Genomic DNA, 12,240 nt, shown 5'->3' with positions numbered 1-12,240 from the left:
GAATTGTGATGTTGGCAAAGAATATTAAATATACATTAGACTTCTAAAAGAATGAACAAAACAGCCTTGGAGGAAGTACAGCTCCTTAGAAGTTGGGATGGAGAGATTTTGTCTTGCTTACTTTGGACATGTCATCAGTAGGGAACAATCACTAGAAAATGACATCATGTTTGATAAAGAAGAGGGTCAGTAAAAATGAAAGAAGCCCGCCATGAGAGGGATTGACACAACAGCCACAACAATGGGCTCAAACACACCAAAGATTTTGAGAATGGTGCATGACCAGACAAGGTTTCCTTTTGTAATATATAAGCTTGCAGTGAGTTGGAGTAGATTCCAGAGCAATTAATGACAGTAACAACAACAAAGACTTAATCTCCTCATCTGTAAAGGGCAGATAATACTGAGCTGAGGCTTAAAGGAGATCTACACGTAAAGCATTTAGCAGGTTACCTGGTTCTTAGTGAGTGTTCAAAATGGCTACCTTTTATTATATATTTTAAATTAATAAAAAAAGAGCTATTGAGCAAAGCTCTCTTGCCTCCTGTCTTAGTTATCAAGTGTTGCTATAACAGAAATACCACAAGTGGATGGTTTTAACCGAGAAAAATTTATTCTTTCACAGTCTAGGAGGCTAGAAGTCCAAACTCAGGTCAACAACTCTAGGGGAAGTCTTTCTCTCTCTGTCTGCCTTGGTGGAAGGTCCTTGTCATCAATCTTCCTCTGGTCTAGGAAATTTTCCTCACAGGAACCTCAGGTTCACAGGACATGCTCTGTTTCTGATGCTGTTTTCTTGGTAGTATGAGGTCCTCCTATCTCTCTGCCCAATTCCCTCTTTTATATCTCAAAAGAGATTGATTTAAGACATGACCTAATCTTGTAGATTGAGCCCTGCCTCATTAACATAACTGCCTCTAATCCTGCCTCATTTACATCATAGAAGTAGGATTTACAGCACATAGGAAAATCACATTAGATAACAAAATGGTAGACAATTACACAATACTGGGAATCACGGCCTAGCCAAGTTGACACATATTTTGGGGGGACATAATTCAATCTATGATACCTCCCTGCCAGTATCCAACAGCAGACAGGTTGTTCCTGAAGTTGAGAGTAGAGGTTTGAGCAGAATGTCAGCAACCATCTGCAGGTAACATTTTTTACCATCCTTTTTCCTCACCACTGGGATTGTGAGTTTACACTAGAACCCTACCTTGGGGAATGGAAAATAAAAATTAGTAAGGATTAGGATTTTCACTTATGAGCTCCACACAGGCTCATGTAACTCATCATCAAAGTGTCGATTGCATCCTGTGCTGTTCTTTCATCATAATCTCTACATGCTTTTGTTGTGCAATTAGCACCTGCTACTCTACTTGTGTGTTTATAATCTCTTCTCCTTCTAGAGCAAACTCTGCCAGGGCAGAGTCTTGTCTTACTCCTCTATGGTGGATATGGTGGACTGGCAGTCAGCGCCCCTTCCAATCTCCTTCTAGTGTGTCTTCTGTACTGCAGAGGTCAGAAAACCTAACACATTCTCTCCCAGACTCCAAATGTAAATTGTGGTTGTTGTTGTTAGCTGCCATTGAGTCAGCTTCGACTTAGGGCGATGTTCTATGTAACAGAGCAAAATGTTGCACCATCTTCATAATTGTTGGTATGCTCAAGTCTATAGCTGTGGCCACGTATATTTTGAGTGCCTTCCAACCTAGGTTAAGTGCTCAACTACTAAGTTGAAGAGTTGGTGATTTGAGTCCACTCAGAGATACCTCAGAAAAAGGCCGTGGAGATTTGCTTCTGAAAGGTCACAGCCTTGAAAACTCTATGGCATCTTCTACCTCATGAAAATTAAAAACTTTTGTTCATCAAAAGACTTTATCAAAAAAGTGAAAAGGTAACATACTGACTGGGAGAATATCTTCAGAAACCATAACCCAATAACAGTCTAATAGCTGAAATATATATAAAACTTTGATGACTTAACAACAAAAAGACAAATAACCCAATCAAAAAATGGGCAAAGGACTTGAATAGATATTTCACCAAAGGGGACGTTCAAATGGCCACCAAACACAGGAAAAGATGCTCAACATCATTAGGAGTCACAAAGTTACAAATCAAAACCACAATGAGATACCATTTCACTCCTACTAGGGCAGCTACAATTAAAAAAAAACAAAACAGTAGAAAACAAACATTGGCAAGGATGTGGGGAAATTGGAGCCCTTATCTATTGTTGGTGGGAATGTAAAATGGTATATCCGTTGTGGAAAATAGTGTGACGGTTCCTCAAAAAACTAAAAATAGAACAACCATATGATTTAGCAATTCCACTCTTAGGTATATACTCAAAAGACTTGAAAGCAGAGACTCAGACTTGTACACCAATGTTCATTGCAGCACTATTCACAGTAGCCAAAAGGTGGAAACAACCTAAATGCCCATCGACAAACAAATGGATAAACAAAATGTGATACATACTTATAATGGTATACTATTCAGTCAGTAAGAGAAATGAAGTCTTGATACATGCTACAATATGGATGGAGCTTGAAGACATTAGGGTGACTGAAATAAGTAAATCACGAAAGAAGAAATATTGTAAGACCTCGCTTATATAAAAAATGTGTAGACACCAAAGTTTATTAGTGGTTACTGGGGGTGAAAGGGAGGTGGTTAGGGAGGGCTATTGCTTATGGAATAGTGAGCTTTGGTTTACAGTGATGGAAAGATCACATTAAGGGTAGGATTGCACAGGCGATTAATGTAATTGCTGTCAATAAGTGGTACATCTGTAAAAAGTTGAATTAGTAAAAGTTGGGTGATAGATATATTTACAACAATGACCAAAGAAAAATAAAAAAGCTGCTGAGGCTACTTGGGTACAACTAAACACCTCTTGGAACTTGGTTTCCTGGTTTGGAAGTTTAGGGCCATGGTTTCATGGGACATCCCAATTAATTGACCTAATATGGTGCTTAGTATTTCTGTTCTACCTCATAGTTCATTGTGTAGTGCCTGGGGTCTTAAAATCTTGCAAGCGACCATCCAAGGTACTATTGGTCTCTATTTGCCTGGAGCAACCAGGGCTTCGAACCAGTACTTTAGGTTCAACCCCCTTCTGAGAATTGCATTTCTACCCCAGATATACTGAATCAGAATCTATAGTTTAACAAGATATCCAGGAGTTTCTTATGTATAAATTTTGAGAACCACTGCTCTACTAGTGATCTCAGAATTGGTCCCTAACGAGCAGCATTAGCATCACCTGAGAATGAACCAGTTTGAAGCCCCGGGACCAACAGTGGGAGAAGAAGCGTCAGGAATAGGATGCAGAAACGGCATGTGAGGCTAACGGCCTCCATAAACAACTGCCCCCTTTGCCATGAGACCAGAAGAACTGGATGGTTCCTGGCTACTGTTACTTAATATTTTGATCAAAGATTCTATAGAAGAATCCTGATCAAAGGGGGGAAAACGCAAAACAGAATTTCAAAACCTTGTGAAATATGGATTTTCTGGAGCCACAGAGACTGGGTGAACCCCTGAAACTATTGCCCTGGGATAATTTTTAGATCTTAAATAAAAAATATGCACTGAGGTCTTCTCAAACCAGACAACAGTTTAGCTTAACTAGTAAAGAACATCTGCCTTGAATGTTATGATCTTTCAAGATCTATCTATGAGATCAAATTGACAATGGCAACTCAAAAGATTAGATAGGAAACTTAGGGACCAGTGAGTTTATATTAATGGGGGAGGAACAACTCAGAAAAGGAAGGTGAAAATGGTTGCACAACTCGAAGAATGTAATCAATGTCACTGAACTGTACATATAGAAATTGTTGAATTGATGTATGTTCTGTTGTGTATGTTCTCAACAACAACAAAAATAAAATAAATTATTAAAAAACAAACAAACAAACTCTATGGAGTGCAATTGTACTCTGCACACATAGAGTCGCCATAAATCAGAAAGAGCTCAATGGCAACGGGCTTCCAACCTAGAGGTTTATCTTCCAGCACTATACCAAACAACATACTGTTGTGATCCATAGGGTTTTCATCAACTAATTACTGGAAGGAGATCTCCAGACCTTTCTTCCTAGTCTGTCTTAGTCTGAAAGCTCTGCTGAAACCTGTCTAACATGGGTGAGACCCTGCTGGTATTTGAAATACCAGTGACATAGCTTCCAGCATCGTGGTAACACACAAGCCGCCATACTATGAAAGTGACAGATGGGTGGTAGAAATATAAATTAGTTTCCACCAATTAGATGCCCTCAGTGAGATTTGGAAGTGAGGCCAAGGTCATCTTCTGATTCCTGTGGCTATTGCTGGGACAAGCATAGTGGTGAAGCTGCTGGGTTTTTCTGCAGCAGCCTTCTGGTATCCTGTCACTAGCTTTAAGTGTATGAGAAACAGTTGTAGTGGTGGTTGAGATAGACTATTGATGGGTGGATGGCAGCTAAGGCGGTGTGTTCTCAACTCAGCAGTTCCTGATGGTGGTCTTCTCATTCACTTCCTGCTTGTGGCAGAGGTAGCAGGTGCCTTGGTGGGCTACCTTGGCAGTATTGTTCTCAGAGTCATTTCTGGAGATATCGTCTACTACTGGCTCCTCAAGGCTTCCCAACTCTTTTGTAAGTATTTAGTGCCCTGTATCAACTCTCTTTCTGCTTAAGACAGCTAGAGTGGTTTGTGTTTTTCACAACTGAACCCTGACAGCTTTTTCTCTGTGTCCTTGGCATTAAGTACACAATGCCTGGCATATGTAAAAGATTAACAAATGTTTATTGTTGTCATTTAAACCAGAGTTTCTCAATCTGAATCACCTGGAAACCCAATAAAGGACACAGAGGCCCAGACTCATTGAGGTAGAATAGGGCCTCAATCTTTTTTGTACTTTTACCAAGTGCCCTAGGTGATTCCAATACCAGTCAAAGTACTGTTTTAGACCTTCATTGTGGCCTACCAGGGACCAGGCTTGGCTTCAAGCACTTGATATGCAGCCTATTATTTAATTCTTATAATAACCTTATGAGGTAGGAAGTATTATTATTCCCATTTTATAGATGTGAAAACTGAGGCATAAAGAGCCTTAGAAAAGTACCCATGATCACGCAACTAGTAAGTGGTAGAGCCTGGCATTTAACCCATGTCTACCTGACTACAAGCTTCATGCTCATGCCCACTGTACTTGTCTGCTTGAATGGTTTTCCCTATTTGCAGGACCTGCGGATGAATCTCATTTAAATTTAATTCAGATTCCCCCCAATGTTTTTTTAAACTTCACAATATCCTAGTATCTCTGACCAGGTCATTTCATTAGCAAAGAAAAAAATAGGACTAATACATCTTTCCAGTGAAATAAAAGTCTCTTGGGCAAACACCAACAAGCTTCAAAGTTTAATAAAAGCTATTCACATCAAGGAAGAGCTTGAAGAAATAATTGTTCTTAGATACAAAACTAATAAGTCCCTGAATTTTATTATTGCTTTTGTAGTAAAGAATAGCAAACTGACCTTAGATCCATCCATTTATTAGTGAAAACATACATTTTCAAGAAGAATGGATCAAAATGGTATTTAACTGTGGTTTCAAAATCTTTTTTTCTTCCTAACCATGTTTTCAAGATTGCATCCCTAAGACTTAATAAAATCTTATTATTCTTCTAATACCTAGAAATTAATAATACAGAAGAAGATATTAAAAGATGTCCTGAAGCACTTCTTGCAGAGATGTGCAGAAACGCACAATGAATAAAAGAAAATATTCTCCCCTTTTGTACTTTGTAAACTTTCTAGTCATTACAAGTTCCCAAATTTAAATATTATTATTATTATTATTAAAAGGGAGGATTTGTGAAAACTTCTGAAGTAGTGGTTTTTATCACTGGTTGGGCTTGAAGGAGAAAAGCAGGAATTAAAATTTTTTGAGGCAAAAATTACTCTTAGTGGTCCCAGAGAGGGCACGAGGTATTAAACAAGTTGGGCTCAAATCCCAGCTCTGTTATTATGAACTTAATAATGACTTTTGACAAGTTAGCTACCTTTTGAGTTAGTTTCCTACTCTAAGTTTTAGGAAAATAACCCCAACCTTGCAAAGTATTACAAGAGTAAAATGAAATAATACTAGTTTCTTTTCCTCAATGTTAAATCTCTGTAACTATGGGATTGAAAAAAGCAAACAAACGAACAAGCAAAAAACACAAAAGAAAAAAAGACAGTGGCAACAACAACAAACCATGAGCATAAAAAGTAAAGTCTTGGATCATAGAGAAACATAGCACAAATTGTCGGAAAACTCAGGTATGAATGTGGAACTCTGCCTCCACCTTATTGTGGGACTTGAAGCAATTCTCTTAATGTTACTCTTGGAAAGAACTAATTTCACTCTTGTCAAAAGGAAATGAAGTTTTTGACTTCTTTGGTTTGTTCTAATTCTGACAGTCCATGTTTCAGGGATATAAAATGCAATTCATGAATTTTGAAAAAAAAAGTGCATCTTTACTCATTCTGAAAACTGTACAATGCACTTTTTAACCACCTGAATTTCCAGTCCCCTTCTTTTTAATTGTGAAGTTGTTCCAACAAATAAGTCAGTTGAGATGGAAACATATATTTATCTGATGTAATTCATCAATGATGCTCTTTTAAACTGTTTCTAGTATGCTTTGACATTAAAAACATCACCCCAAAAGTTCTGACTAAAACACTAGTGGTGACTCACAGAGCCACCCCCTCGCTTAGTCTTCTACAGGTGCTATCTGACCACAAAAGTGCTATCTGACATGTATTTCCTGTATAGTTAGATGAATTAAACTTTGTTTTGGTTTGGGAATTTGGAGAGAACTTCACACCTTGTTTGAGACTCAGCACCATGTACCACTGGACCCAGATGTCTCTGAAGGGCATCCTAGAGGGGTATCTTGAGCTAGACACAGCTCAAGGGATCAGTCCCCAAGAATGGAGTCTGACTCAGTAGAGACAAGCCATAGAAGAACAAAACAGCAGGTTACAGAACCAAAGAACCCAATGAAATAGACAATAGAAATGGAAGTGCTATAGAGAGTCAGAATATGAGGGAGATGAAGTGAGGGGTCAAAGTAGAATGAGACTCTATGAATGAAGGTGTGACTAGAACGAGGGCCAATTAAAGGCTATATGAAGAATACTACACCGCTTTTGGCATTCTTCTTCTCTAACGCAAGTTTTGGAAGACTCTGCTGGTTGGATGGAAACCCTGGTGGCATAGTGGTTAAGTGCTATGGCTGGCTGCTAACCAAAGATTGGCAGTTTTGAATCTACCAGGTGCTCCTTGGAAACTCTATGGGGCAGTTCTACTCTGTCTTATAGGTTCGATAGGAATCGGAATTGACATGATGGCAATAGGTTTTGGGGGCTGGGTTGGAAGGCCATGCTTAAAACTGTAAGAATCCAGCCAAGCAGCCCCTGGGAAAAATTGGGAACTGTCTTTCTTTCCTTCAACCAGCACTTGTCATGTACCTGCTGATTTGCAGGCACCATACAAGGTGCTATAATTTAGGTTGGGTACCCCTGGAAGGAAACTCTGTAATAAGAAATTGAGCACAAATAGTGTATTGGAAGTGATCCCAAGAAACACCAGTAGGAGAGTGGGGAAGTAAAACAGGGAAGGGAAGGAAGCCAAATAAGAGTGTTAATGAGAAGGGTATACTGGACCCAATATCACTGAGATCTCTGGAAGACTACGTAGAATACGCCTCAGAATTGTCCCACCTGGAAATGTTTATCCAACAAGAATTTATACACCTCCCTGGCTCTGCTCCCAGGTGATGGGCCTCTGACTTTTTTTTTTTTCTGGGCCTATAGCTTGATCCCCATTTCCCCAACTGCATCATATGGAGAGCTCGTTGACTTCCATAATAAATGGCGACAGGCCCAATTTCAATCTGCAATTTGATCTCAAGCACTTCATATTGTAGCTGTCCCATTCTAATATATATCCTTGCCTTGTACATGTTGCTATGTGTTGGTAAGTAAGTTAGGGCATTTATCTACCAAAAATTAGTTGAGGGTACTAACTTCCCCAAATTAGTCTTATATGAAATACAACCAGAATGCCCCTTAGAAGTGAGGATGATGGGGCATCAGCTCACTTACTTTGGTCGTGTCATCAGGAATAAGCAATTACTAGAAAAGGGCATTATGTTTGGTAAAGCAGAGGGTCAGTGAAAATGAGGGAAACCCTCACTGAGACACACTGACACAATTGCTGCAACAAGGAATTCAAATGTACCAACAATCATGAAGATGGCATACGACTGGGCAACATTTTGTTCTGTTATACGTAAGATCACCACAAGTCGGAACCAACCTGATGACAACTAACAACAACAACAACGTCCAGCCTTCTTGTGCAGGCTGTGAATGCTCGAGGACAAAGAAAGATTTCTGGTAGAGAATTGCAGGTGCAATAAGAAGTTGTTGGCATGTTCTGGAATGGTGAGTGACCAGGAGATGTAGGAGGGCACCAATAGTGTCTGCTACACCATTGGTGATACAAAGTTGAATATAACATGGTTCCTACCAGAAAGAGCTCTTGGACTAATACTGGAGGCCAATAAATTAACATTCAAATGCAACACAATCTGACAAGTGTGAAAGACTATGGAAGAAAGAATATTCAGTCTGGACTAGAGGGGTGGGGAGGGGATCCTGGGAGGTTTGATACCTAAGCTGAATTCTGAAGAACTTGTGTATGGCCAGAAAAAGAATGGTAGGAGTGGGAGATGAGGGTGTTCCAGGCAGAGGGAATAGCAGGAGCAATGACTAACTGATAAGAAGCAGCATGGTATTTCAGGGGAAGTACAAATATGAGAAGCTGGACTATATGAGGAAGAATGTGGCATCAGGATTGGAAGAAGACTCGTTATCGACCTGCGATATGCAGAGGACACAATCTTGCTTGCTGAAAGCAAAGAGGACTTGAAGCGCTTACTGAAGAAGATGGAAGACTATAGCCTTCAGTATGAATTACACCTCAACATGAAGAAGACAAAAATCCTCACAACTGGACCAAAAAGCATGATAGATGGAAAAGAGACTAACATTGTCGAGGACTTCATTTTACTTGGATCCACAATCAACACCCATGGAAGAGCAATCAAGAAATCAAGACTTATTGCATTGGACAAATCTGCTGCAAAAGACCTCTTTAAAAGGTTAAAAAATAAAGATGTCACTTTGAGGACTATGGTGTGCCTGACCCAAGCCATGGTGTTTTCAATCGCCTCATATGCCTGCAAAAGCTGGACAATGAATAAGGAAGACTGAAGAAGAATTGACGCCTTTGAATTTTGGTATTGGTGAAGGATATTAAATATACCATGGACTGCCAGAAGAATGAATAAATCTGTCTTGGAAGAAGTACAGCCAGGATGCTCCTTAGAAGGGAGGATGGAGAGACTTCATCTCACATACTTTGGACGTGTTATGAGGAAGGACCTATCTCTGGAGAAGGACATCATGCTTAGTAGAGAAAAGGGTCAGTAAAAGAGAGGACGACCCTCAACTAGATGGATTGACACAGTGGCTGCAACAGTGGACTCAAGCACAGCAACGATTATGGGGATGAAGCAAGACCAGGCAGTGTTCCGTTCTGTTGTACATAGGATCGCTATGAGTTGGAACTGATTTGACAGCACCTGACAACAACAACAAGTAGCAGAGGCTTAGTATGCTAGGGTGCATCCAAAGGGTTGATTATGAAGAGAGGATCAGAGACGGCCTGGTGTCCAGGACTAAGAAGTCTGAATTTTATACTGAATGCAAGGACAGCCCCTGCTGTGATCAAATCTGATGTTTAGGAAGGTCTCTCTGGCAGTAATGTGAAATCTGGGAAAAAAGAATGGAAACCTAGTGACACGAAGATCAATTAAGAAGTTATTGCACGCTACAGAATAGAACCAAGGAGGTAGTGGTGGGATGGGGAGTTGTGGCTAAATTTTAGAGAAAACAGGTGACAAGAACACTTAGTGATGAATCATTCTGAAGTGAGTGGGACAAAGAGAGAGATTGGCCACTAATTCTTTTATACAAGTTGCAGAGTAATGGGGTTTGTGACATTTGATTAGAATCCTAAGGAAAGAGCAGTCCAGGGAGATAAGATCAAGTGGGGACAGAAAAAAAACATACAAACAAAAAAAACCAGCTCAATTGCTAATGGTAGACTTCTACCCAACAAATGGTAGACTTCTAGGAAATAGAAATAATTTTGTTCAACAAAAACACTTTTCTGGGCCTTTTGGTTTTGACAGATATAGCCCTCAGGGCATGCCAGGATGAGCTGAGTGAATGTTCCACATAATAAAGAAGATGAAATTTGATTTGATTTTCCTGATATAGTCCTGGGTATTTGGAGAAAGAGTGAGGAATGGAGAAAAGCTGAAAGAAAAAGGAGGAGAACAAGAAAGCTGGAAAAACATAATAAAGGTGACGATTCATGGGAGGCATGGTAAGGGGGTCAATGAGAAAGTCCTCAAGATGGGATGACTAATCGTCTGATAAGAACAGAGATGTTGAACATTCAGTGCTTGTGACATTAACTCAGTGCCCCTTTTGCCCCAAAACTTCACACACATACAGTCAGTCTTGATTCAAGGCTCTTGGGGAAGAGACAGAATCATGTGGTTTCCAGTGTAGGGGAATATGTTAAGGAAAAGAGATAGCATGTGCAGGAGATGGAGAGGTCAGTGACAGGAGAAACCTGGAGCCGTGCTCGCTACAAGTCCCGTAGGTCCCCTAAGAAGTCTTGAAACTATAGGTCCATTGCTGGGCTTCTCAATGTATGTGACATGGAGGTCCAAATCATTGTTCAAATATTATGGGGCGGAAGGCTGGAATTCTTGGGGCCATCTATGCAATTGTATCTGGGAAGCAAGTGGGAAGGAATTCCAAGCACAATAAGCATTTATGGCACAGAAATATAATAGCCTGGAGTGTTCAGGTAAATGACTGTTGTTTGGAATGACTAGACCATCGAATATATGCTGTGGAATTGAGGAAAAAGAGGCTGAAGATGTAAGCAGGGACCTTTAAGGGAAATGTAAGAAAGGCTTTTGGTGCCAAGCTAAAGGCCTTGGACTTGACGCTGCAGATATGTGTATGGCTGGGGGCATACAGCCGTGTGCCAGGGAGTGGGTTAAAAACCAAGGATAAAATGCATTCATTTTCCAGTAATTGCAATATTTTGTTGTTGTTAGGTGCCGTCAAGTCAGTTCTGACTCATAGCGACCCTAAGTACAACAGAACAAAACACTGCTCAGACCTGTATCATCCTCATAATTGTTGCTATGCTTGAGCCCATTGTTGCAGCCACTGTGTCAATCCATCTCCTTGAGGATTTTCTTCTTTTCCGTTGACCCTCTACTTTGCCAAGCATGATGTCCTTCTCCAGGGACTGATCCCTCCTAATAATATGTCCAAAGTATGTGAGGTGATGTCTTGCCATCTTCTCTTCTAAGGAGCATTCTGGCTGTGCTTCTTTCAAGACAGATTTGTTTGTTCTTTTGGCCGTCCACGGGATAGTAAATATTCTTCGCCAACACCACAATTCAAAGACGTCAATTCTTCCGTCTTCCTTATACGTTGTCCAGCTTCGCAGGCATATAAGGCAATTGAAAGCACCATGGCTTGGGTCAGGCGCACCTTAGTCTTCAAGGTGACATCTTTGCTTTTCAACACTTTAAAGAGGTCTTTTGCAGCAGATTTGCCCAATGCAATGAATCTCTTGATTTCTTGACTGCTCTTCCATGGGTGTTAATTGTGGATCCATGTAAAATGAAATCCTTGACAACTTCAATCTCTTCTCCATTTATCATGATGTTGCTTATTGGTCCAGTTGTGAGGATTTTTATTTTCTTTATGTTGAAGGCTGTGGTCTTTGATCTTCATCAGTAAGTGCATTATTTTAAACATTTCTATATTAAACACCTATTATAAAACATGTTAAAATAAATTAAATATTTTATACTAAAATAAATTATTATAGAATACATATATAGTCTTGTGAATTTTTGAGATGAAACATGAAAACCCAGGGAAATTTTGAACTATGTTTGAGACCCATATTTTGTTGCAGTCTTTTTTTTTTCTTTCTCCCTCTTCTCTCAGTCTTTAGCATTTAATTTCCCATTTGAAAGATGTCTCCATGTAACACGCCGAGTTTGTTCTAGGGTCTGTGACCTTGCTCCTTGCA

Source organism: Loxodonta africana, chromosome 5 (genome assembly GCF_030014295.1).
Source record: "Loxodonta africana isolate mLoxAfr1 chromosome 5, mLoxAfr1.hap2, whole genome shotgun sequence".
In the NCBI taxonomy this organism is placed as follows: Eukaryota; Metazoa; Chordata; class Mammalia; order Proboscidea; family Elephantidae; genus Loxodonta; species Loxodonta africana.
The sequence above is the reverse complement of the archived record's forward strand: the minus strand, read 5'-3'. Positions refer to the sequence as shown.